Raw genomic sequence first — 27999 nt, 5'->3', positions numbered from 1 at the left:
TTGACAGTGGATAACAGTTCCTGAATCTTTACTAAAAACTTTAGAGATTTTAAAAAATATTGTCTTATTTGAAAAGTGCCTCTAACTCATTGACAAAACAGAGATTCTAAAGTTTTCTTCTTTACATTTAAAAGATACTGGCTTTTTTGTCATGATGAGCTACGCATTAATATCTGCTCATTTGTAATTGAAATGATTGTTTTCTGGAGTCTGCTCTTTTTATGAGAATACATTAACAAATTTTCTGTCATGTTTGTTTTCAATTTTTGCTTTATATCTTGTCTTTTAGTCTTATTTTTGCTCTTCATTGTTGTATAGATCTGAAAATGTATCTACATAATAACCATATTTGTTATTCTTTTAAGCTTTAAATTTTTAAAGTATACATATGTACACTTTTGGGTACATGTTTATGTAACCATTAATATATGTGACACTTATTGACTTGTATTAATATTAGGTGGAAGTCTGTTTCCTTAGTTAACTGATTCTGACATGCATTCTATAAATGCAGTGTTGATGCATTTTGGCATACATATACATATATATATTACATATACATAAATATATATAAATTACATATATGTATATATAACACATTATTTCTCTTCAGAAGAACCTTAATTGAGAATTGCTGAGTACCCTCCCATTCCATAAATACAAAAGTTTATCGTATACTCTTACTTCTGCTTAGCAGTGTTTAAATAATTGCATCACTAATCATTTACTCATTTAGGATCTTCTATATTAACCATTGATTTTTTTTTTTTTTAACCTAAGGACACACATCTAAATTTTTTAAGGGTTCATATTACCAGCCTACTTCTCAACCAAATTAATTAAAATACAATTTGAAATTGATCTGAGTATGTATTTTTAAGGTAAGCATAGCTCGTTATTAAGTTCTGGTGAGAAAACAAAGAACTTTGGACAGACACATGTTCTGGAACAAAGGAAAACCACAAGAACTGTGTTGTGTTTGTTTTACCTTTGTATTATAGGTCTATAATTAGACTACAACTACAAATAGAATCCAAAAATGTCAAGGTAAGACTTATTAATGAAAATGGGGTTGATTGGGGCATTTTTTGAATCAGAATCAAATCGTTTGGTCAAAGATGTGTTTGTCAGATTTTAAGTATTATTTTCAATTTTGCTGTTGGAAATTTTCCACAAACTGAATCTGGCCTAACTCCCTACTTTGTACTTCCATATGGTGGGGAGAGCAAACCAAAACACTATTGTCATGAAAATCAAACTTCTACCACAATGTATTCAGGAACAGACCTGGTAGTAACCATACAGAAGAGCACTGCTACTCTACCTTTGATATAGCCATTTCTTGAACCATGAACTTGAAAATGTGGGCTGAACTGTCAAGTTGAAAATATATCAGCATTATTAGTATAGTGAGGTCAGGGCAAATTGAGTTGTCTATTTAATTCTAAATTCTGTTTTTATTAAGTACTTTTTCTTTCTTTTCTTTTTTTTTTTTCCCCCCTGGTCTGACAGGAACCGTGATTCAATGTTCTGACTTGGGGCTAATTTTCCGAACGAGGTAGTTCCATCCTGACCTCTCTAGGCAGGGTTGGTCTGGGAAGACAGAAAACAGGCCTTCCCAAGACTCATGGGGATGAAAAGTGGCCAAGAAAAGCTAGATTTGGGCTCCCAGAATATAATGAGAAAAATAAAGGGCTGTAAAGGATTCTAGGTGCAGGCTGAGCTGATGGTGCCTTCTATTCATGATTCTGATCCTGACATTGGCTTGGAGGCAGAGGCAGCCATCCCCTGATCTTCCAAAGCCCCTAAGGAGATAAAGGGACCAGTTGGAGGATGGGCCTTCCAGCACCCAAGGGCACAAGTGTGTGACGGCCACCCCTACGGAACTCAGCAGGGACCACAAAGTTCCAGCCTCAGTTTGTTCTCAGAGCAACAAGCATGGCGTGGGGTTTGGGGGCTTCAGTCTTGGAGACAAGGGCAGGGTTGCAGGTGTGTCTTCTTGGCCTGGGAATATTTGGGATCCCCCAGCTGGGCCATCCAGATCACCATTCTGGAATCATCAGCTCTCTCCTCTCTCCTCAGTGGACAGGAGAATGGGTGGGAGGGCAGCTTCACCCAGCAGGAGACACTATCTCCTCTCTGTGGGACACCTAGCCCCTCTCTTGGGCAGGACCCCCAGGGCCACACAGGCATCTCCATGTCCACAGGGCGAATGTTGCCTGTTTTGTGCTCTCTGACCCACAGCTCTCTGTCTTTAGCCAGGTCCACTTTTTGAAGCAGTTTGTCCACAGGCTCAACTGTACTTTGGTTGAACATGTCCGTCTCCTGCCACAGCTGTGTGTACTGGCACAAATGTTGCCAGATCATGTCCACCCTCTGCGCTTCCAGCCACTCCAGCTCCAAAGTGGTGGTCACCATCTCTTCAAACCACTTGGACTGGGCCTGGTTGTAGAGGTCCACACGGCACATGAGGTCATCACCAGGCTGTGTGGACTTCCTCCATGCCTTCTTGATGTCCTCCTCTGTCTTGTTGCTTAACTTGATCTCCAGCTGCTGGGTCTTCATCTCCAGGTCTCTCTGCCGTTCTGTGAGGGCTTTCTGGGCCTTCTCCACCGATGCATAGTGGCTGGCGAGTTGCTTGTGGAGGTCAGCAATATGGTGGTCACACTTTTTCATGTCTTTCTTGAAGTTCTCACAAAAGTTCATTAGGGGCTTCTCTACCTCACCGTGACGCTTGGTGGAGAACTTGTGATGAACTTCTGCTTCATCTGCCAGACTCCTCTTCACCTGAGCCCGTGCTTCTCCCAGGGAGCCTTCCTCTTGTGCAGTCAAAGAGTTCTGAAAGAGCTTAGCCAAGTTCTTTGCATATTCTTCTTCAATCTTTATCCTCTCTTGATGAATTCAGACATTTCTTTCTGCATTTGTTTGCCCTTCAGATGCTTTTGGAGTAGCAGTTCGAACCCTGCCACAGTGCCATTGCCTTGGGGGTCTTTCTTATCAGCCCAGAAGTAGTCATGATAGCTCCACTCAGTTGACTTCAGCAGCTGCTATTCAGGCATTGTGTCTGGGTGAGGGAATGTCATGCAATTTATCATCTTCTCTGTGTGGTCACCTTTATTTTCAAAATTATATATTTTGTTTTCATTGCCCGAAGTTCTGTCTTCCAAGTGGTCTCCTCTGTTGGTGCTGCTTTTCATTGAATTTTTATTTTGGTTGATTGATTCCTTCATTTCAAAGATTTCTTCTAGATTTCATCTCAGGATCTTTATCTCTTTCTTTAAGATATCTTCCTTCTCCTGAAACATAGCTCTGATTTTACTCTTTATATCCTCCTTAAAGTCATGAAGCAGTTTTACTAAGTAAACTGAGAATTCCTTCTCTGACATATCTTCTACTGGTTTGTCAATAGAGTCTATAATTGGAGCATCCTGGTTTGTTTGGAGTGCTTTATTCCCCTTTTTTGTCGTTTTGTTTGTGTGTCTTCCCATCTAGCCGTGGGGATCTGAGGTAGTACAGTTTCTACCCGCAGATTTATAATGTCCCTGAAGGTTTCCAGTACCTTGCAAATCTGGGTTTCAGTTTCTGTAGGCTCCACGCCACAGTCCAAAGATTGCTCCTGGACTGTAGACAATCAGTGAGCTCTGGTGGAGAGTGAAGCATATGGAAATAGGCCCCAGGGAGGGAACTTCCCTTCCAGTTTCCCTACCTGTCCTTCTGCCCTGCCCTAAATAAACCCCTTCACCAAAACTCCTCTCATGACCTGGCCCTGTCTGCCAAAAGGCCCGCCCAAAGTAACTAACTCCTCCCTTGACCTGGCTCTGCTAAGGCCCTATAAAACCCAGATGCTCATGGGGCCTTCCACCATTTTACCCCCAGGGATGTGTCTATTAAGTACTTTTTCTAAAACTTGTTTTAAATTTTTAACTTGGGTAATGCAAATTTGCAAATCTAAAATTTCAATATTTTTGTAAGATTTCTTTTCAGCTCTGTCGTTTACTATCTATGGTATTTTGCGGCAATTAGTTACCCTTTCCTAGCCTGTTTACCTAATCATTACAATGAATTGAAAACTCCTTTTTAAGGTTGTTGTAAAAGTTATAAAAACAGTCACATGATTACCTATAACTAGTGAGTTGCCAGGGTATTATAATAGTTAGATGAAAGAGGTAGGGACCAGGAACTCAGCCCTCAGAAAATTTTAGGACCAATAAAGGATATGAAGATTTAGAATCTGAGATCTTGAAAAAGAATGGTTCTACAAGAGCATTACACTGTCAATTTCATTATTTCCACTAATAATAAAATGGGAAAAAACCTGTTGCAGTTACATTCAAATGCTCATTTTATTATTAAGTTAATGGAGCCTTAACTCTATTGAACTTGTGTGAGAAAGTCAAGCTTCTCAAGTAGTCTGTGTTATTTGTAAAGCAATCACTAAATAGAAAAATTAAATGTTTAGGAATAATTAATTGTGTGTTTACTTTACTAGGGTGAGGAACCTGAGTACCAAAGACCTGAGGTGACTTTCAAGGCTTTAGTGATGAGATCAGGGCTAGGTTCATGTTTCTAGGTGATTTACGCACAATAATGGATTTCAACACTTATACCCAAATCTGATATATTTCTGTATTTTTCTGGTGTCTATGTTACTGATTTTTTTTAATCACAAAAATTGGTGAGATATTTTTCAGATAAAGAACACAATTAAAAAAATTAAGGGGAAGAACTATTTTCCAGGAATAGGAGTAGTCCTCAGCCTCTATCTAGTTTTTAAGTACCCGCCACTGAACTCTAGTCTGATGATATTTGAAATATAGGCCCCAAAATATATAGGCTCAAATAGAAGTCTATAATCAGCAAGTTAGAACTATAGAAATTAAAGTTACCTTGTAAGTAAACAGCAGTTCTGTGTAGAAAAAAAAATTCTCGTTAAGAAAAATTCTAAACAAAAAGGTTTTTTATAGATAACTGTTATCCTAACTAAATGCAGTTGTGATAATATGCAAATGACACACAGGCTATATTATGAATTATTTTTGAATTGTGGCTATTCCAGACAATTTACTATTACATGCCAAGAATAAATAAGCAAAAGACCTAGAATTATATAGTTAGACTATAAACTGAAGCTACACATCACATCACTTGGCGTTTTGGAATTCCGGTATATGAGGAAAATGAACTCGTTCTTTTCAACTGATGAAAAGACCAGTAATTGTAACAATCGTGTAAATGCATGTACATGAAAATGGAGTTAAAAATGTTCCTAAAGGAACTTGTGATCCCCTGTGATATTTACTTTATAATAGTTGATAGTTTCTCTTGATTAGGGTAGTCATTTTATGGGTTTTTATATTTGTCAGAATTTCTTCAATTATACACTAAAAGTGTATTCTTTTTACTGTATATAAATTAGCCTTTATAAAGTAGATTGAACAAGAAATTAGCTCTAGCTAAAACTGGGCACGTTGATGAGAGACAGATACTTTGTTTTCTAACTATCATTCCTCATTTAGTCTCCTAGTTCCCTAAAAAGTCACGAGAAATGTAGCTCTTGGGAAATAAATAAAAGTAATAAATTCTTAATAATAGAATGATGAAATATTTACTTGTAGATGTCTAGAATAATTATATATATAATCATTATCATTTTTTGATACATATGGAAGGCACCTGCTCTTTCTGGAGTTCATACATACTACATATTCCATACAGGAAAACACAGCACAGGACATTTGGTGAACACTTACTTATGAACAAAACTACTATCCTCCTGTTTTAACAATTTGATTTTATTCTATTTTCATGTTCTTTTAAAATGGGAGTATATAAATTTGTAATGGTTGCAGTTTTAATGGTAAAATAAAATAACGTGCTATCGGAAAAGCAGGACAAAATGGCTTTAATTTTAAATGGATTTAATTTTAAGGAATTAACATGAACCCGTGACTGTGAAAAAGAAATAACTTTTCTGTCATTGGCATCTTTGAAAAGGCAGCTTTGTCCTCACAGCATAAGTACTCACATGTTCCCCTGGGGCCCAGATTTTGATTTTTAATCCTAGTTAGAAGCAAAGGAACCAGGCTGTTTTGCAAGAAGATTTGATTCTATGTCAAGCCAGTGATCATTCAGAATGGGCATACAATTTTCTTTTATTGCCCCCAAGCCAGAAAAATTTTTAAAAAATAACAAGTGTATTCCTTAATGGACAAAGAACTCGTTTGAAGAAAGCTATCACTGAACAAGGGAAAAATGTAAGCTTGAAATGGCAAATAACAACCCTAAGAAGGTCATGAGTTCACAATGAAACTTGAGGAAAAAGTAAAAATAAAATGCACTAATAATAACATAAGTAAAACTAAAATGTGTAGTGAAGTAGTTGTGAGGCCATAAAAAGGGTAACTCTGACAGCAGATGGATGTGTTATTGGTTATAAGTTGAATGAACATGTACATACATCCTTCATATACACACATACATTTTTCTTTGTTTTAACATATAAGAATATTGTGTATGTACTTTCTACTGATAAGCAATAAGGAAGAATGTGCCTAAAAGTAGCAAATGTGAATATTTTACACTTTCCTTTTCCTGCATACAGAGAGTAGGTGTGTGTGCAAGTGTGTGTGTTTCTGTATGCAACCAGAGTCTATAAGAAAGAGTGAAGAGGATTGATTCTGTGCCAGTCAAACATTTTTTTGTAAAGGTAGGAGCTCTCCAGAATAGTGCAGGACACTAGCAGATTCCTGCTTCACAGAAACACCTCACATGATTATCAGATAGAAAGGCAATCCATCCACTAATCAATCACTGTTGGTGGTCATACACATTAACTGACTAACATCAGGTTTTAGAGATTTGCTTGGATTGACATAAATCTTCATTTGTTAGTAAATAAAGTGGTTGGATGAATGTCCTAATAATTTAAAATCACAGAAATTTTTAATCATGACAAGACACTTAGTAACTATACAAGGATAATAAGCAGTTTTTACTATTTTAAAAGTCATGAAAATGTCCTTTCTGGAAATATGAAAGGACTGGGGTTCAAATTCCAATATCACAATAAATCAGATCACTCTGGACTATACAAAAAGTAACTTTGTTCATCAAGTTACATCTTGGAATAACATTGTTTAATCTATAATAGAGTTCTTTCTACTTTTATATCAGGCAAAATTAATGTCATTCTAGGAAGTTGCTAAAATAAATATCTATTTAAAACATTCAGCCTCAAGAGAGGAGAAGACTAGAAATAATAGAAAATGCATAAATTATTGATTGACACCCTACTGAATACACAATGTGATTTCTGAAGATTTCCTGTCTCTTTCTTTCTGTGCACTCCCTCTTTTCCAGTATTCTGTCCTGGGGACAATTGGACTTGTGGATTCTCAGTTCCTCAGTTCCTCAGCAAAGAGAGTACACTGATCTTACTGTAGTACTCTCCTTTTGGGCCATGACCTGGCAGCACTCTCAGATGAATGGAGTTATCTACAGGGATCACTTCATTTGTTTCTGACAGAGATCTCTGCTCTGTGTTGGCTGATGTCCAGTGTTTTGAAAAATTTGATGAATAGATTTTGTCTTTTTGTTTTAGGTGGGAGGTTAAATTCAGGTCCTGCTATTCTTTTTCTTTTTTTTTTCCTGGCAAGCAAGAGGGCACATGTCCTTTTATCACTTTATGTGTCAAAATGGGAAGTGCACATTAAGCTTTCCTGCTACATATGGAAATACAATATTTGTCCCCCCAAAAATCAGTTGCCTACTTGTTTGAGTAGAGAGGTAAAGGAGTTCTTCTTTGAAAGAGTAACTGACAAACTACAGTTAATCATATTTTGATATTTGGTAAACATTTACTGTAAAATGAAAGGAGTGATCTTGCCCCGTCCAGAGAAAACAGCTGAAAATAATGGTTACTAATGAGTTAAAATTGAAGCTTTCAAGTGAAATAGAATTTTGGAAAACCTGTAGCATATTGTGAGTTGAAAGTTTCCAAATACTTAGACTTTTTCTGAGGAGGATGTGGTGATATTAACAAATAGACTTTTATATTTTTTAATAAATCATGTTAATATTGGTAGAAATGTATAACTCAGTTAACCTGTATTTTTCAATGATCAATGTTAGACAATCATATACATGTGAAGACCACTTCTCAAAAGGCAAATTATGCCATCAGTATAACAGAGTACAGTACGACAGTGTTTAACATTTGTTGATTTGATTTCAGATTGCGCATTGCAATGAGATGTTAATAAATTATCAGTGTACAGTTGGGGTGTGATATCAAAGAAGAATGTCCATAGTTTTTTGGAAAATCTATTATAATACTCCTTATTTCTAACTGTATGTCTGTGTGAAGTTATATTTTCTTCACATACTTCAATTAAAAGAATATATTGCAACATGTTGCATAAGAAGAAATATGAGAATTTAGCTGCCTTCCCTACAGTCAGATATATTTAAAGAGCTACACAAAATTATAAAATAACACTGCTCTTCTCACTGATTTCCTTAAGGAAAATATAGTTATTTCCTATTAACTTATGTTATTATTTTAACATATGTTAATGATTATTATTTTAAAATACTTTTAAAAAAATCTTTCTGAGAAGTAGTGATAATAAACACAACCAATTTTTTAAAAGATCTTTGAGATTCTCAATCTAATTTTGGAATCATAAAGGAATTCAGAGACCAAAATATTTTTAAACTACTCTGTCATTGTGATATTATATACAGATAGAGCTAACATTCTTTAAGCACTCAACACATGTGTGGTGCTATCAAAGCTCTGTCAATACATTCTTTTTTATTTCTCATAATAATGAAAGGTGAGAAATACTCTTAGATCCTCAACCCCCTTATTTAGAGGTAGAAAATTAAACATAATTTTTGCATATCACACAGCTAGTAAATAGGAAAAACTCAGAATTTGAATATAGCCATCTGTCCCTCTCTTAAATAGTGTTCTCTCTTTTTCTGCCAAATGTTTTCTTACATCTTACATAGATTGTACTATTCAAGCATTTTTATTAGAAATATTGAAATGAAACATTTACTAGTGTTTCATTTTGTAATTAATTTTTGAACACAAGATAATTTGACTTGTCTAATCACAAGTTATAATTTGTGTATGTTATGAGTTAACATTGAAAATATTATTTAATGCTTAAAGGAATGCTAAGTGTTTATGGGAATTTTAAAATTAGTATGTTGAATATCAAAGGAAGTAGAGGGAGAAGACTTGAGGATGAGGACCACGTGGGTACACCTGCAGTAGGGCTGGCAGATCACCTAAATGCCTCAATCTGTACTTGAGTTCAGTATATAGAAACCCTGTGACTTGTATATCTTGTTTAACAAGATCGATAGCATTGGACTATAATAGGAGGATAACACATACCTTCTCCAGAAAAGCAAGCAAGGATCACTCTATGTATATTTCTTTTAATTAAAATTTTTAAGCCCGGGGTATCTCTTGATTTAGACTAACATATAAACCTAAGATATAAACAAGTTAGACCAAAAGTATTTCCAAAGAAGCATCAATGAATTCCTTTTCTTTAAGGGATTCACAGAGAACAATTTAGAATTAAAATATAATGGTTACAACTTGGTTTTAAATGGTAGTATACAAAAATACAAACCATATACCATGCACATATTAAATATGTTATAAAGAGAAAAAAGTACATATGGTTTAATACTACCATTGCCAAGTCTATGTGGAGAATGTATGTATGTTTGTTGTATTATCATATCAACTTTTCTCTATAAAATTTTTCATAATAAATTTTAGAGCTCGGGAGATGACTGTCTGTAAGAAATGAAATCAAACACAAAAGCAGATTTAGATTTTTAATTTCATTTGTATTGTATTTGAAAATTTACCATGTACTCAGTGCCAGCCTAAGTACCAAGCAACCTCCTCATCAGGTGTTGACATTGTAGTTTCTTGGTCAGGTCATTTTTAACTTTCTGTGCCTGTTTCTTAATCTGAAAAGCTAAGAAAAATTGAACTTACTCTGTAAGGAACTTGGGTGAATTTCCTGAACTAATACATACAAAAATCTTAAAATCCTGCTAATTGCATGGTTAGCCTTTAATAAATATTAGGTACTTTTGGACTGTAATAACAAATAGTGTTAAGTAGCCACTAATGTAACTCTATAAGTAGTGGCTTCATAAATGGAACCAGAAAATGCACTCCTTGAAGTAAAAATTTCCATTACATGTAACTAGACCTTGCAGAATTTAAGCTCAAATTTTCAGTCAACTGTATCTTCCATGTTCAATGTCTGAGTGCTGGATGTTTTAAGAGTGGGTGAAATTAGGACTCAATTTATGTTTTAGCCTTATTAAAATAGGTAGAAGGGCTAGAAATGTAGCTCAGTGGTAGAGTGCTTGAGTGCTTGCCTAGTATACACAAGGCCCTGGGTTAAATTCCCCAACGTTAAAATAAAAAAAAAAAGGCAGTTTATATTTCCATGTTATTTAAGGAGTTTTATAGAAAATATCATTTTCTAGCATCATAATTATGATCAAATCCATTGAGGGTGTCTCATGTTTTGTACCCTGACAAGCTGTTAAGCTGTTCACACCTTAATATCAGGTACTGTGCTAAGTGCTTTTTAATATACTTACCTTATTTAATCCATGTGGTAAACGTGTAAAATTGATTATGCTATATCTAATCCACTTAGGAGGAAGTCTGTTGTCCAGAGTCAAGTAATGTGTGCAGGATTAAGCAGCTAGTGTGTGGCAAATCTGAGGTTTCAGGTCAGGCTGATCATCTCATTCCCTGAAAGTTATTAGTATCTTTACCTTCTTAGCATGAAGGAAAAACACTGAAATAATTAAATTCAACTATAAAGCTATTAGCACTGCTCCATCCTATGATTCTGCAACCATGAAGACAATAGCATGGGGAACAACACCATCTTTGCACTAATATAAACTAGAGATTAAATTCTTTACCTCTTGTGTTGTGACTTAACCTGAGGCAGGTTCTTCAACCCTTGTGTGCCTCATGTCCTCATCTGAAAAAAACAATAGACACTATAATATTCACTGTTCAGGATAGTCAGAAGTAATAAATCAAATAGTCTCTGCATAAAACATGGCAGCAATGAATTTCAACATATAACATCTCAACTCTCATTAACTGGAACTACTTATCATTCAGCTACTTGAGTGCTAATCATTTTCCAGTAAAAAAGAGTTCTCAAGCAGTTATTTGTACTCAACATTTCTGAATACCATGGTGCCCGTGTTGGCTCCTTCATGGTAGATGACAAAGCATTTTAGATGACCCAATAAAGAAGTGCAATACAAATTGATATCTACTTAGAAAGTGCGTTTTAGAGAAAAATATTCCTGTGGTTCAGTACAAAGTTCTGGCACAGAAGCAGAGAGTCTCTGCAGCCATCCACAGACACTGGGCTGTGTTTCCGCCACATTCGTTGAAAACTATGCTCGGCCCCATCATTCTGCAGTCAGTTGTTATCTAAAGTATTTCGTTTCTAATGACCATTGTCATTAAAGTAATTTGCTTGATTGGCAGCTTACTCTTCCCTATTACTGAGTTCTCTACTAATGAGTATTCCCCATCTGGACAAGTATATTCTAAATGAAACTTCTCTTGGAAGAGTAATAATATCCAGTTTTGTTTATATAGAAATTGTTTATAAAATAAGAATGCCTTGTATTTTATTTATTTCAGAGTGGCACCAAATAATATTATGGGTTTTGAAAATGTTAAGCCTTTTGTTCAAGTTTTTAAACTGGGAATATTAGTAATCATGTGTTAGAACTGATCAGACTCAGTAACCAAGATTCCTAAAATATTAACTCGGTTCCGTTTGATGGACATCAACTCATTTGCCATCAGATTAAATTAACTTCTCGGGGGTAGTTTTGAACTGAAATGAGACTGAACTGAATAAATTAACTGAAAAGTCATTGGGCTGCACAGAGGGAGAACCAAGAATTAGTAACATTATATTTGTGTTTGGGGAGCCAGAAGAAAGTGGTGTGGAATGTGCTGAAAAACTTTCTTAATGAAACAGAAAATAGCTCAGGGTACACATGAATCTATAAACAAAATTGACTATAAAATAAAATGACTTGAGATTAAAATGCTTTCATAAGTTCCAAGTATGGAAGGATTACAACTCAAACTGCATAAATATTCAGTGAAATGTAGGGAATATAATATTTATTAGATAATCATACTGTCTTATTTAAAACAATAATCACATGAGTAAAACTAGGGATCTTATAATAAGCTTAACTCGTATTTCTTTAACTCCACAATTAGATGTAAAATGATCATTAAAATTCATTCTGTAGTAAGGGATTCAGCCTTGTCCAAAGAAAGATCTGGCCTTCTCTAGGCTCCTGGTGGGTAGGGTGTATCATACCTGTTGGGAGTGTCTATGTTTAGGCTGAGGCTGGCCATTATGGATTTTAGGGTGGGGCCAGACATGCCCCGTCATCTGAGAGCAGGGGCTGTCCATGTCCTAATACCAAAAATGTGACTTAGGTGGGGACGTTGGATCACCTGGTCTCACCGACCTGGAGACTGAGTTCAACCACATTAGGTGTTCAATCAAGGGTACCTATGTAGTGAGAAGCCTCAATAGGAACACTGGACAGAGAAGCTTGGGTGAGCTTCCCTTGACTGCCAGAATCCCATACACATTGCTACTCAGTGGTGCAGGAAGGGTAATATGTACTGTCTCGATGGGGAGAAGATGGAAGCTTCAGAGTGAACCCTCCTAGACTGCCTTTTGGTTCTCTTCCTTTAGTTAATTTTAGTTTATATTCTTTCTCTGTAATAACCAGTAAGCCTTAGTACAAAAGCTTTCAGGGAGTACTGTCAATACCTCCAGCAAATTTATCAATCTAAGGTAACTTGGGACCCTCCCCATAGATCTTTCAGTGGGTGTCAGAAATGAGGGCAGTCTTGGAGAAAGTGCCCTCAAGTTCCGTTTGACTGACTCTAGGCATTCACAATAAATATTATAAGCATCATTAAATCCTGAATTGTCTTCTGAATTTTCCCAGCCTAAATTATATTCAGCAGAATTTTACTGTTATTTTGGGTATGTTCTATTTTAGGAAAAGATAATCAAACACTAAAATAATGTACTACCCACTATTCACTATACATATCTAGCTGATATTACTTTGTTAACCCAGACAATATGATGATTAATTATATTTTAATAATTTTCCTTGGTAGAAATATGTCTAGTTTCAGCCTTACTCTGAATCTTGATTACAGAATAAAATATAGATAGTATATTTTTTCATTAAGTGGTTCAATACAAATATTTGGGTAGAATTTTTATGTCCTATTTCCACTTCATCTCCATTTTTATATTTTTACCTTGGGGTAAATAAAACAGAAGTATGGGAATATTTTTTTCTGTCTAGTTTTCCCTAAGGTTTCTTAATAACCTGTGAATAGCAAGACTAATTATTTTGTATGTCTTCATCAATTGTTAAAAAAAATTGTACCAGCCAAGTAAGTGGGTTCCATTTGATTAGCTCCCCACTCACACTGCTTCAGCATTGTCATTTGCTGGGAAGTGAGATTACAGAAACCAGCTCTCCCATGAAGTGGAACACTGCCAACTCTGTCTGGGGAACATAATTTCTATCACAGTTATATCTCAAATCCATTATTAATCAAACCTTGCATTGTGGGCTTCTGCCTGCAGCAACATTGATGAACAGGTCAGAAAATGAAAAATGAGAATGAAAAGTATAAATCAAAACACTGGGCCTTTAATTACAGCAGCACAAATGGTAGCATTTTGGTTACAGAATTGTTAAAATCAATTAAGAAAGGTTTCTACCTGATCTCCCTATGTATACGCTGTTTCTGTTTTTGAAATCAAATGTTTCTGGAAACTGAGACTTTTGAACAGCATGTTGTTTTCCTCAAAAAGGATAGTCCAGAGATTTCTTGGCCCCTGCTGTTTCCAAAGAACATATATAAGAAATAATTATACTGCTTTACACAAACTGTATATAACTGCATGTAGTAGTTCCCTATTATCCACAGGAGAAATATTCTAAGAGCCCCAGTGGATACATGAAATCTTAAATAGTACTGAACCCTATGAAAAAGTGCTTATGGTAAAGTTCAATTTATAGATTAGGCACAATAAAAGTTTAATAACAATAACCTACCACAGATCTTAGCAAACTCAACATATAATTTTCTTTTTCTCCCCCCACCCCACTTTTTTTTTTTTTTTTTCAGTACTGTGCATTGAACCCAGGGTGCTCTACCATGGAGTTATACCCCCAACATTTTTATTATTGATTTTGATGCCAGGTCTCACTAAATTGCTGAGGTTGGCCTAGACCTTGTGATCCTCTTGCCTCAGCCTCCAGAGTTACTGACAGAAAAGATTCCTGGCTGTTTCTCTCCTCATTAAGTGAATAACTTTCACCCTTCCATTTAAAGGGAGCATCTCATGGCTTCTCATTGGTAAATCTAAAATGCCAGTGTCACTAGTTTTGTACTTGTGTATTAAGTTACTAAGGGTTATACCAAAAAACAAAACAATGACAATGACAACAAAACAACACTGAGGTACTGTGCCAGTCTGATAACCAAGATGTCCACTAAGTGACTTATGGGCAAGTAGTGTTTATGATGTGGCTGTGTGGGACAAGGGGATGAGTCATATCTTGGGCACAACACAGAGGATGGTGTGAGAATTCATTATTCTACACAGAATTGTGTGCAAGTTAAAATGTACAATCCCAGCAACTTGGGAGGCTGAAGCAGGAGAATTACATGTTTGAGGCCAGCCTCAGCAACTTAACAAGACGTCTTTTCACATTAATTTTTTTTTTAAATTGAAGAAAGAAAGAAAAAACACACACAAATTGCTTATTTATGGAAATTCCCATTTAATATTTTCAGACAGATGTTGATTACAGGTAGCTGAAATTATGAAAAGCAAAACCAGGAGAAGGGGAAGATGCTATTATCTTTAACCTAACTTTATTGAGGAAACTGACCTGGCCCTTTCAAAATGTTATTTTTTTTTTTCACGTTAGTCCTGAAAACTCAAGTATTTTATAATTTTTATTTGATGTGCTCACTAATTAAAATAATATTAATGGCTTTGCAATATAGAAAAAGTTCTTTATTGAAATGCATCTATACTCATAATTTCTATTTCTTTAAGATATAGGAAGACTTCCTTATTTTAATTGTGTTTTTCAATGAATAACCAAACTAACATATGTGATAAAGTTGCTGTGATTTTTCAACTAATAATATTATTAGGATGACTAATATAAACATAGGGTGGGATATCCTCTGAAGCAAAGAGCATAATTTGGAAAATACTCAAGGATGGGATTTTTCTGATTATATTACTGGTGGCAATACTGTTTATAATGGCTTTACCATTGATGTAGTTATTATTGAATTCTAGCACATTCACTTATTGGCTCATTTATTTCTCACATAATTGTGATGATTTTATTAGCATTTTCATTTTATAGGTGACCAAATTAAAATTCAGACAGCTTTGGTAAGCTAAGTAAGTGGAACTATAGAGCATCAAATTTTAAAATCTGGTAATTCATTGAGCATTTTTTTTTTTTGTGATGTCCCTATGGGATTTTCTTTTAGGAGCAGAATAAATATGTGAATAAAAAAATAAAGTAAATGTCAAATTCATTGTATATAACATCTAAATCACAATGACAATTATAATTTTTTAGCTATTTTATAGACATTTTTATATAAAAAGATCCCTGTTGGTGCCATTCATCTACCTAGGGGGGAACAAAACAAGCCAACTACTATTAACAATTTAGAAAACAAGTGAATATTAACTTTTAATTGTTTTAATTAAAAATATTTTTATGTGAACTTTTAAATATAGAGGAAAAAATAACCTTAACATGACTCCCATATAACCATTAAATAGACTCAGCAAATGTTAACTTTTTGTCACATTTACTTATATAAATTTTCTACTGAATTATTTTGAAGTAATTTTAGGTATATCTCCAACATAAATATTTTTGTACCAACTCATTTTAAAATGAGATATTTTTTATAATTATAATACTAAATACTGTCATTACTGTGCCTAAGAAAATCAATGAAACTTCCTTGATATTATGTAACATCCTTTGCATTTTTAAAATTTCTCCAATTAACCATAAATATCTTTCAAAGTTAATTCGATTAAACCACAGATCTGAATAAAGGAAGGCATTACTTTTAGTTGGCATGTTCTTTAGTCTCCTTGGTCCCCTTCTCCAACCCCCCCATCTTTTTTTTTTTTTTTTTTTTTTTTGGTATTGGGGCTTGAAACCCAGGGTGCTAAACCATTGAGCCACATCTCCAGCCCTTTTTTATATTTTGTTTAGAGACAGGCTCTCACTAATATGCTTAGGACCTCCCTAAATTGCTGAAGCTAGCTTTTAACTCACGATTTTCCTGCCTCAGCCTCCCAAGCCTCTGGGACAGGAATACACCACAGTATCTGACCCATTCCTCTTTATAATGACATTGAGTTGTTAAAAAGAAGTTCCCACTTGTTGTTGATTTCTTCCTCCACATCACATTATTATCAAACCTGTTTTTCTATCTTGTATTATTGATAAGCAAGAAGTTAGATGTGGTATATTGGTTAGATTTATGTTAAAGATCTTGAAAAGAATCTCTTGTAAGTGCTGCTGCAGACTAGCTGCCTGCATCTGCCACATGCAATGTCTCCTTGTTCTATTATTAATTTTGTTAGGAGTGATCTCTGGATTCAGGTGGTCACAGTCTAATTTCTTCATGGTAGATTTGTGCCTTTCCTTTTACCACCTGGTTCTTGCTGTGGAAAATGGAACTGGAAGTTGTCCATTTTTAATTTTTAGTTTCACCCTAATTTCTCCAAATCATACCATATTCATCCCATTTTATATTTTTCTTAGCATGACACATATTCTTGAGATTTTTAACAGTTGATAGGAGGAGTTAGACAATCCTCAATTGTTATGGGTTGCATTCTCATTTGAAAAGACCTTTCTACAAATAAAAAGTTGCTTGTAATATTTGTAGTTTTGTGGGCTGGGGAGATAGCTCAGCTGGTAGAGTGCTTGTCTCGCAAGCTCAAGGCCCTGAGTTCGATCCCCAGTACCAAAAAAAAAAAAAAATATTTGTAGCATTGCAAGCTGGAAGTTCCCTCAGTAAAGCAAAAACATCACAGAAACCCTTTTACTGTAGGTTTATTTTGAACAACTTTTAGTTTGTACCTTCTTTTTAATTCTACAAAGTAGAACAAGATTTGTTTCCAGAAAACATGTAAGGGGAGATGACACTTTGGTGAGGCAGATGGTAGTTCCATGGAAAAGATCTTGAGCAAAAGCTCTTACCTCAGCCAAATCAGTTCTATACTCATATGTTATATGTTAGACTTTTTATTCTATACAAAATTCTGTTTAAAAGGTAAAAAACTAACAGAAAAATAAAGACACACACACTATAAAAACACATGTGATAACACACTATAGAAAATAATGCCATCTCTTATGCCCCTGGATCTTAGCACATGGTACAGGGGCCTGAGGAACACCAGAGTGACATCTCCCTTGGAGAAGGGGTTGGCAGTCTTCACCAGTGTAGCAATGCATGGTCCAAAATGTTTCTGTTTTCATGTGGAATGGGCTATTTCAAGCTGCGGGCTCTTTCTCAGGTCTTTTCTCTCTCTCTCTAGACTGTTCTTTTTTTCCTACAAGGAAAAATACTTAATTATCCTTTAAAAGAAGGATACAAGTCACCAGATCTCTAAAACCTTCCCTGAGCCACTCTTGTCGTCGTCGTCTTCTTCTTCTCCTTCTCCTTCTCCTTCTCCTTCTCCTTCTTCTTCTTGTGTTAGTTTCTCTCCAAGGAATTCATATTTTTGGGGGGCTTGATGTCTTAAACTAAATGTAAGAATCTAGGACAAAAGGGTATCATTTGAATAATTAGAGAGCCAAGAAGGAAAAGTGTGTGTGTGTGTGTGTGTGTGTGTGTGTATGCATGCACACACACATGCATGTACCATGTGCAGCAGCTTAAAATGATATAGTTTTTTTTAACTGCTAAGAATGACTTTATTTATTTTTTTAATTATTTTTTATTTTTACAGACTACATTTGATTCATCATACACAAATGGGGAACATCTTTTCATTTCTATGGTTGTGTGCGATGTAGATTCATACCATTCGTGTAGTCATGCATGTACATAGGGTAATGATGTCTGTCTCATTCCACCATTTTTCATACCCCCTCCCACTCATTTTCCTCTATGTAATCTAAAGTTTCTCCATTCTTCTCTCACCTCCCATCCCCCCACCCTCATTATATATCATCATCCACTTATAAGGGGAAACATTCAGCCTTTGGTTTTTTGGGAATGGCTTATTTCACTTAGCACGATATTCTCCAATTCCATCACTCTTGTCTTCTGATGATAGAACTTAACCAGTTTGCAATTGATTGTTGGCATAATTGATTTTCTCTCTAAACTGAGATGCCCTCGAGGATGAATGCCATGTCTCTTTTGTCTCTGTTATCCAGTTTCTAGAATATTGTACACATTAAATATTTGTTTAAGGCATAAATTAAAAACTATCTTGTAAAACTTCTGTGAAACTAGAGAAAAGGAAAAAAAGAGAGACAACCAAAATAGGGGTCTAAGATATCATTTAAATCTCTTTTACCTTGGAGTATCACCAGTTGCTAATGCTGAAAGGTATTGGTAGTCAGTTACACTGACACTAACATAACATTTTGCATTAAGTTGAAAATTTAATTTATCTACTTATAACATTAACTTGCTGTCTATAATTTCTGATATTCAATAAATTCCTCATTGTTTTAAATTCTCAAATAAGCATCCTTTGAAGTATGATATAGTGGAGCTGAGTCTAATTCATTTTGTATTTGTAAAATCTCCTGCAGAGTCACTAGGTGGTATGCTTATTGAACTGAGCAGAAGTAACAGCTAGAAATCAAAATTCATGAAAGAAAACCCCCAAATCTGTGGAACCCCTACAAAGAAGGAAAACAAAAGAAAGATAATAAGCTCCAAAAGGCAAATATTATCTGATATCTCCTATCTCCAGAAATGTGCTAGTCAAAATCTATAATTAGATATTTAAATACACTAGGATGCCTTGAGTTTGGGGATAGACAATAACTGGGTAAGAATAACCTGAATTGGAGATCACCTGCCCACAACTCAACTTTTCCACAGCCCAGGAAAAAAACAGGATGCATAGAGGCTTCGGTTCACATTCGTTTCCTCCTTGGTTTCACAATCTTTCAGTGGAAAGATGAAAAAGAAAAAAAAAATTAGTACACGTTTATACGTAGGTTCACAATATATATGCATATATTTATGCATGTCTACATATTTTATATATAAACTAACAATTGTTGAAGGACATACAGCCAATAAGTCATTACCACAGAAATTGAAAAGAAAATAGGAAATGGCAGCAAGAAAATGGAATGGAAAACCTTTCAATGTTGGGCAGAGTATATACAACAAAAATATTATAATTTGATGATGGATCTGGAGTAGTTAAAGATGCTTTTAACTTAAAGTAGAGTTTATTAAATTTAGCAAAATGACCTCTCTTTTAGAAAATATAATAAAATAGTCTTAATATATATAAGTGAAGTGAAAAAGTAAAGCAGGAAAATTTCCTGAGCAAAATTCTATTCACTCTGACATGCTTGTCAGTTTAACATTTTTCTCCATCATGTTAGTAGCTAATAAAAAAATACTTGATGAACAAAAACTGTATTTCCAATGCTATTCTAAGAAAGAAAAAGATTCAGGCACTTTCTCCAATATTTTTTTTAATAGGAAAGATGGTTTTTGAAGCTCGATTTTATACCATTACTTTTCTTTAGATTCTGGTTTATTTAAAGATCAAAATCACTTGTGTTTATACAATAAATGATAAAGATTTTAATGAGGATCCAAGATGGCGGCCTAGAGGGAGACTGCACCCCCTGTCGCTCCAGAACCCAGGAGTTAAGAAGGGGAGGCATTGAGAGACTGGGACTGAAATAGAGCCACGGGTGAGTCTGCCCACTGGGTAAAGCTCGGCCCGGGGGGCAGGCCCAGATAGAGGTGGCTTATCGGAGCCGGGCAGGGCAGCTAGAGTCATCCACAGGCAGCCCTGCGCACTCCGGCGGTGGGCCCCGCCCACACAGCCAGCTTCTCCAGGTTCTCCGAACGGAACTGGCCCGCTGGTGAGAGCCTTTCTGACCAGAACAAGCTCCGAGTCCCGGAGCCAGTGCAGCTCAGCGTACTCTGGCACGCAAGCAGATTCAGGGTCCAGACAGGGCAGCCAGAGACTTCCCCAAGTAGTCTGGACCCCTGCGGTGGGAGGTGCCGTTCAAGGCTAGCCTCTAGGAGCTGACCGCCCAGTGAGAGACTTTCTACATAGAACCAGCCACAAGCCCCCGAACCAACGGAGAGCCTCGATCCGCAAACAGCCTCTGGGATCAGGGCAGGGCAGCCAGACACCTCTTCAGGCGGCTCTGCCCACTCCGGCTGCAGGCTCTCTTCTTGGGGCGATCCAAGATGGCGGCCTAGAGGGAGACTGCACCCCCTGTCGCTCCAGAACCCAGGAGTTAAGAAGGGGAGGCATTGAGAGACTGGGACTGAAATAGAGCCACGGGTGAGTCTGCCCACTGGGTAAAGCTCGGCCCGGGGGGCAGGCCCAGATAGAGGTGGCTTATCGGAGCCAGGCAGGGCAGCTAGAGTCTTCCCAAGGTAGCCTTCCACACTCCGGCAGTGAGCTCCTCCCACACGGCCAGCTGCACGGTGCAGGCCCACAGTGAGAGCATTTCAGCACAGAGCCAGTTCCAAATCGTGGAACCAGTAGGGGGCTAGGGGCAGTTTTCTTCGGATGCGCTGCTTTATCAGATTCCTCCAAGACATCAGCTACTGAAGGCTGGGAGGTGATACACTGGAAATCTACCGGGACACTATAAGCCAATAGCGGAAAACTGCAATATCTCAGGGTCCCACTGACAACTGACCAATATGAGAAAACAAGGGAAGAAAATGTCCCAAACAAACCTAGATACTACATCAATAAAACCCAATGACAGCACAGCAGAAGAAATGTCAGAAAGGGAGTTCAGAATGTACGTAATTAAAACGATCAGGGAAGCAAATGAGGAGATGAAAGAGCAAATGCAGGCATTGAAGGAGGAGATGAAAGAGCAAATGCAGGCATTAAATGATCGCACCAATCAACAGTTAAAAGACCAAATACGGGAAGCAAGAGATCATTTCAATAAAGAGTTAGAGATACTGAAAAAGAACCAAACTGAAATACTTGAAATGAAGGAAACAATAAACCAAGTTAAAAACTCCATAGAAAGCATAACCAATAGAATGGAGCACCTGGAAGACAGAACCTCAGACATTGAAGACAAATTATTTAATCTTGAAAGCAAAGTTGGCCAAACAGAAAAGATGGTAAGAAATCATGAACAGAATCTACAAGAATTATGGGATATCATGAAAAGGCCAAATTTAAGAATTATTGGGATTGAGGAAGGCTTAGAGAAACAAACCAAAGGAATGAACAACCTATTCAATGAAATAATATCAGAAAATTTCCCAAATCTGAAGAATGAAATGGAAAACCAAATACAAGAGGCTTATAGAACTCCAAACATACAAAATTACAACAGACCCACACCAAGGCACATTATTATGAAAATACCTAACATACAAAATAAAGACAGAATATTAAAGGCCGCGAGAGAAAAGAATCAAATTACATTCAGAGGGAAACCAATAAGAATATCAGCAGATTTTTCAATCCAGACCCTAAAAGCCAGAAGGGCCTGGAACAACATTTACCAAGCCTTGAAAGAAAACGGATGCCAACCAAGAATCTTATACCCAGCAAAACTTACCTTCAAATTTGACGATGAAATAAGATCCTTCCATGATAAACAAAAGCTAAAGGAATTTACAAAAAGAAAGCCAGCATTACAGAACATTCTCAGCAAAATATTCCATGAGGAAGAGATGAAAAACAACGATGCAAATCAGCAACAGGAGGCGCTAACCTAAAGGAATAGCCAAATAAAGGAGAAACCAAATCATGCCAAAAACAAATATGAGTCAATTGACTGGGAATACAAATCATATCACAATAATAACCCTGAATGTTAATGGCCTGAATTCATCAATCAAAAGACACAGACTGGCAGATTGGATTAAAAAGAAAAATCCAACAATATGCTGCCTGCAAGAGACTCACCTCATAGAAAGAGACACCCATAGACTAAAGGTGAAAGGATGGGGAAAAACATACCATGCACACGGACACAGCAAAAAAGCTGGAGTATCCATCTTCATCTCAGATAATGTGGACTTCAAACCAAAACTAGTCAGAAGCGATAAAGAAGGACATTACATGCTGCTTAAAGGAAGCATAAATCAGCAAGACATAACAATCATAAATATCTATCCCCGAACATTGGCTCATCCACGTACGTCAAACAAATCCTTCTCAATTACAGAAATCAAATAGACCACAACACAATCATACTAGGCGATTTTAACACACCTCTCTCACCACTGGATAGATCGTCCAAACAAAAATTGAATAAAGAAACTATAGATCTCAACAACACAATCAGCAATTTAGACTTAACAGACATATATAGAATATACCATCCAACAAAGAACGAATACACTTTCTTCTCAACAGCACATGGATCCTTCTCTAAAATAGACCATATTTTATGCCACAAAGCTACTGTTAGCAAATACAAGAAGATAGAGATACTACCTTGTACTCTATCAGATCATATTGGATTGAAATTAGAAATAAATGACAGAATAAAAAACAGAAACTTCTCCAATACTTGGAGACTAAATAATACACTATTATACGATGAATGGATAACAGAAGACATCAGGAGGGAAATAAAAAAATTCTTAGAAGTAAACGAGAACAAAGACACATCATATCAAAATCTCTGGGACACTATGAAAGCAGTACTTAGAGGAAGATTTATTTCATGGGGTGCATTCAAAAAAAGAAGTAGAAATCAACAAATAAACGACTTAACACTACAGCTCAAAGCGCTAGAAAAAGAAGAGCAGACCAATACCAAAAGTAGTAGAAGACAGGAAATAGTTAAAATCAGAGCCGAAATCAACGAAATCGAAACAAAAGAAACAATTGGAAAAATGAACAAAATAAATAGTTGGTTCTTTGAAAAAATAAATAAAATTGATAAACCCTTAGCCACACTAACAAAGAGAAAGAGGGAGAAAACTCAAATTACTAAAATTCGGAACGAACAAGGAAACATCACAACAGACACGAGTGAAATACAAAACATAATTAGAAGCTATTTCGAAAATCTATACTCCAACAAAACAGAAAACCTCGAAGACATCAACAAATTTCTAGAGACATATGAATTACCTAAACTGAACGAGGAGGACATACACAACCTAAATAAACCAATTTCAAGCAATGAAATAGAAGAGGTCATCAAAAGCCTACCAACAAAGAAAAGTCCAGGACCAGATGGGTTCTCAGCCGAGTTCTACAAAACCTTTAAAGAAGAGCTCATTCCAATACTCCTCAAACTACTCCATGAAATAGAAGAGGAGGGAACCCTCCCAAACTCGTTCTATGAAGTCAATATCACCCTGATACCTAAACCAGACAGAGACACATCGAGGAAGGAAAATTTCAGACCAATATCCTTAATGAACATCGATGCAAAAATTCTCAACAAAATTTTAGCAAATCGCATACAAATATATATTAAAAAGATAGTGCACCACGATCAAGTGGGTTTTATCCCAGGGATGCAAGGTTGGTTCAACATTCGGAAATCAATAAATGTCATTCACCATATCAACAGACTTAAAGTTAAGAATCACATGATTATTTCAATAGATGCAGAAAAAGCATTCGATAAAATACAGCATCCCTTCATGCTCAAAACACTAGAAAAAATTCGGGTAGTGGGAACATTCCTAAACATTATAAAGGCAATTACGCTAAGCCCATGGCTAATATCATTCTAAATGGTGAAAAACTGAAAGCGTTTCCCCTAAAAACTGGAACAAGGCAGGGATGCCCTCTTTCACCACTTCTATTCAACATCGTCCTTGAGACTCTAGCCAGAGCAATCAGACAAACCAAAGAAATTAAAGGGATACGAATAGGAAAAGAAGAACTCAAACTATCCCTGTTCGCTGATGACATGATTATATATTTAGAGGAACCTGGAAATTCCACCAGAAAACTTTTAGAACTCATAAGTGAATTCAGTAAAGTAGCAGGTTACAAGATCAATGCTCATAAATCCAATGCATTTTTATACATAAGTGATGAATCTTCAGAAAGAGAAATTAGGAAAACTACCCCATTCACAATAGCATCGAAAAAAATAAAATACTTGGGAATCAATCTCACAAAAGAGGTGAAAGACCTCTACAATGAGAACTACAGAACACTAAAGAAAGAAATTCAAGAAAACCTTAGAAGATGGAAAGATCTCCCATGTTCCTGGATAGGCAGAATTAATATCGTCAAAATGGCTATACTACCTAAAGTGCTATACAGATTCAATGCAATTCCAATTAAAATCCCAATGATGTACCTTGCAGAAATAGAGCAAGCAATTATGAAATTCATCTGGAAGAATAAAAAACCTAGAATAGCTAAAGCAATCCTCAGTAGCAAGAGCGAAGCAGGGGGTATTGCAATACCAGATCTTCAACTCTACTACAAAGCAATAGTAACAAAAACGGCATGGTATTGGTACCAAAATAGACAGGTAGATCAATGGTACAGAATAGAGGACATGGACACAAACCCAAATAAATACAATTTTCTCATACTAGACAAAGGGGCCAAAAATATGCAATGGAGAAAAGATAGCCTCTTCAACAAATGGTGCTGGGAAAACTGGAAAACCATATGCAATAGAATGAAATTAAACCCCTATCTCTCACTCTACACAAAACTCAACTCAAAATGGATCAAGGACCTTGGAATCAGACCAGAGACCCTGCATCTTATAGAAGAAAAAGTAGGTACAAATCTTCAACTTGTTGGCTTAGGATCAGACTTCCTTAACAGGACTCCCATAGCACAAGAAATAAAAGCAAGAATCAACAACTGGGATAGATTCAAACTAAAAAGCTTTCTCTCAGCAAAGGAAACTATCAGAAATGTGAAGAGAGAGCCTACAGAGTGGGAGAATATTTTTGCCAACCATACCTCAGATAGAGCGCTAATTTCCAGAATCTATAAAGAACTCAAAAAACTCTACACGAAGAATACAAATAATCCAATCAACAAATGGGCTAAGGAAATGAACAGACACTTCACAGAAGAAGATGTACAAGTAATCAACAGATATATGAAAAAATGTTCAACATCCCTAGTAATAAGAGAAATGCAAATCAAAACTACCCTAAGATTTCATCTCACCCCAATTAGAATGGCGATTATCAAGAACACAAGCAACAATAGGTGTTGGCGAGGATGTGGTGAAAAAGGAACACTCATACATTGCTGGTGGGGTTGCAAATTAGTGCAGCCACTCTGGAAAGCAGTGTGGAGATTCCTCAGAAAGCTTGGAATGGAAACACCATTTGACCCAGCTATCCCACTCCTTGGTCTATACCCAAAGGACTTAAAATCAGCATACTACAGAGATACAGCCACATCAATGTTCATTGCTGCTCAATTCACCATAGCCAGATTGTGGAACCAACCTAGATGCCCTTCAGTTGATGAATGGATAAAGAAACTGTGGCATATTTATACAATGGAATATTACTCCGCAATGAAGAATGATAAAATTATGGCATTTGTAGGCAAATGGTCGAAATTGGAGAATATCATGCTAAGTGAGATAAGCCAATCTCAAAAAACTAAAGGACGAATGATCTCGCTGATAAGCGGATGAGGACATATAATGGGGGTGGGAGGGGTTAGCATTAGGTTTAGGGTTAGGTTTAGAGTTAGGCTAAGGAGAGCGGTAAGAATGAAGGAAAGAAGGACTGTATAAAGGGAAAAGGGTGGGAGGGGTGGGGGGGAAGGGAAAAAAAAGAAACATCATTACCCTATGTAAACGTAAAAAAATAAATAAAAAAAAAAAAGATTTTAATGAGTTTGGAATAATGTGTGCACAGGTCTATTGAAATAATCAGAGGAATAGGTTATGTTAAATGTTATCCTCAGTAGCTCTCCAATGCCTATATGCCAGGAATGAGCTAGAGGATGGTTTAGACTCACCTTATTTTCATGTGCTTGTATTCCATTAGATGAGATGGATTATAATAAAATAAATTATGAGGAAGTATGGTGAGTCAGCAATGGGAAAAATGCACAAGATCTAATAGCATGGAGGAGAAAAGTAGATTCTGTCTAGGGGCCTGGTTATGCTTCCTGAAGGTGGTGATACCTAAATATTGTGGTCCTAAATGCTGTTGTTGTTGTTGTTGTTTGTAATTGCTTTGTTGCTTTGTTTGCTAAGTAGCAATATAAGGTCTTCAAGCAATGTAAGTTCCTCAATTTTTACCCAAAGACTGAAAAAGAAAGAATGAGCTTGTGAATCAGTATTGGTGTTTGGGGAATTATTACTAACTTAGTATGGCTAAAGCTAAATATTTAAAGAATATTTAAATAATGTAATATGACAAAATATTTTTTAATCAGGGGTGATTTTTGTTCTCATAAGGACATTTGTCAATGCGTGGAGATAATTTTGGCTCTCACAGGTGGGGTGGAGGCAGATAATAATACAGTTGTTGGTAGGGAGAGGCCAGGGATTTTGCTAAATTGTCTCTGAAACAAACACAATATTCTCCACAACAAAGAATCACCTAGACCAATGTGGTCAAGGCTGACAAACCCACAGTTAGAGCATGAAAGCTTAGGTGATAAAAGAAGAGGTAAAAGATGATGAAGCTGGACAGGCAGAGAGGGTCCACATTATTGGGGTGGTAAAGAGGTAGGGGTGGCTTTGAATAGTAGCTCAGGAGTAAATGCATACATGAATATTGTCAATGTTGAAGGATGCAAGGAAGGATACAGGCCCAAACACACAACTGCTCAGTGTGCATGGCCTAAGTCTAGGAAGCATGTGCACACAGGTTACAAGTGCACATTTATGCTGTGACCCGTGCAGCACAAAACAGTTCTCTAAGCACAGGTGGTGGGTCAAATTAGGAAAGTAGAAATTATAATTAAGAAAATAAGAAAGTAAAGACAAAGACTCAATTATAAGTGAAAGTGGGACTTGGTGGGTGATCCAGCTCTTATGGGGTCTGGTTCTAACAATGAGCAAGGCTCTGTATGTTTATTTTATAGGTTTTAAACATCAAAGGAATTCATTATGAAAAGTCTTCTTCTAGGTAAACAGGATAAAATTTGTGAGCAAAATAGCTTCGTTGGGCTTATCAGCTTGTGCCCATCTCTTCTACCTTCAGGCAGCTGGGATTTGAATTCAAGGCTTTCAATCTAGTGAATTCCATCACAAGCTTGGAATTCTCCCTATCAACAGGAGTCACCTGCAAATGAGTGTTTCCCTCAGTGCCCTTGCAATGAAGGATTACTAGGAGAGGTGGCTCACTGTCCAGGGTTACACAATTAAAATCAATGATTCATTTGCAGCTCCTGACAGCACATAGTTTCCCTTGGAGTTGTGCACAACACGCACAATCAGCTCTACCAAGGAAACCTATTTGTGATAAACCAAATGAAATATGAAGAAATGGTGAAATTGTGAAGATTTACATTTAATGTTTAATCTGAATAGATTTTTAATAGTTTATAATTTCAGAGATTATAGGCATGATTAATAGAAGGGATTGAGCAGGGAATGTAGATAGATTAAAAAAATGGGAAAACATCTTGGGGACAAGAAAGGTTAGGAATTATATCA

The 27999-nt window shown here is 36.3% G+C and overlaps 1 protein-coding gene and 1 pseudogene across 1 annotated transcript in view; one reads left to right on the top strand and one right to left on the bottom strand.

The window, feature by feature from the left end:
• Positions 1-27999, top strand: part of Znf804b (zinc finger protein 804B) — a 545913-nt gene that overhangs the window by 69779 nt on the left and 448135 nt on the right. The gene's annotated exons all lie outside the window — the stretch shown is intronic.
• LOC124990460 (growth arrest-specific protein 7-like) lies at positions 1254-3095 on the bottom strand (annotated as a pseudogene).

This window comes from Sciurus carolinensis, chromosome 8 (genome assembly GCF_902686445.1).
Source record: "Sciurus carolinensis chromosome 8, mSciCar1.2, whole genome shotgun sequence".
Taxonomy (NCBI): domain Eukaryota; kingdom Metazoa; phylum Chordata; class Mammalia; order Rodentia; family Sciuridae; genus Sciurus; species Sciurus carolinensis.
Note: the sequence above shows the minus strand (reverse complement) of the source record. Positions and strands in the feature narration are given on the sequence as shown.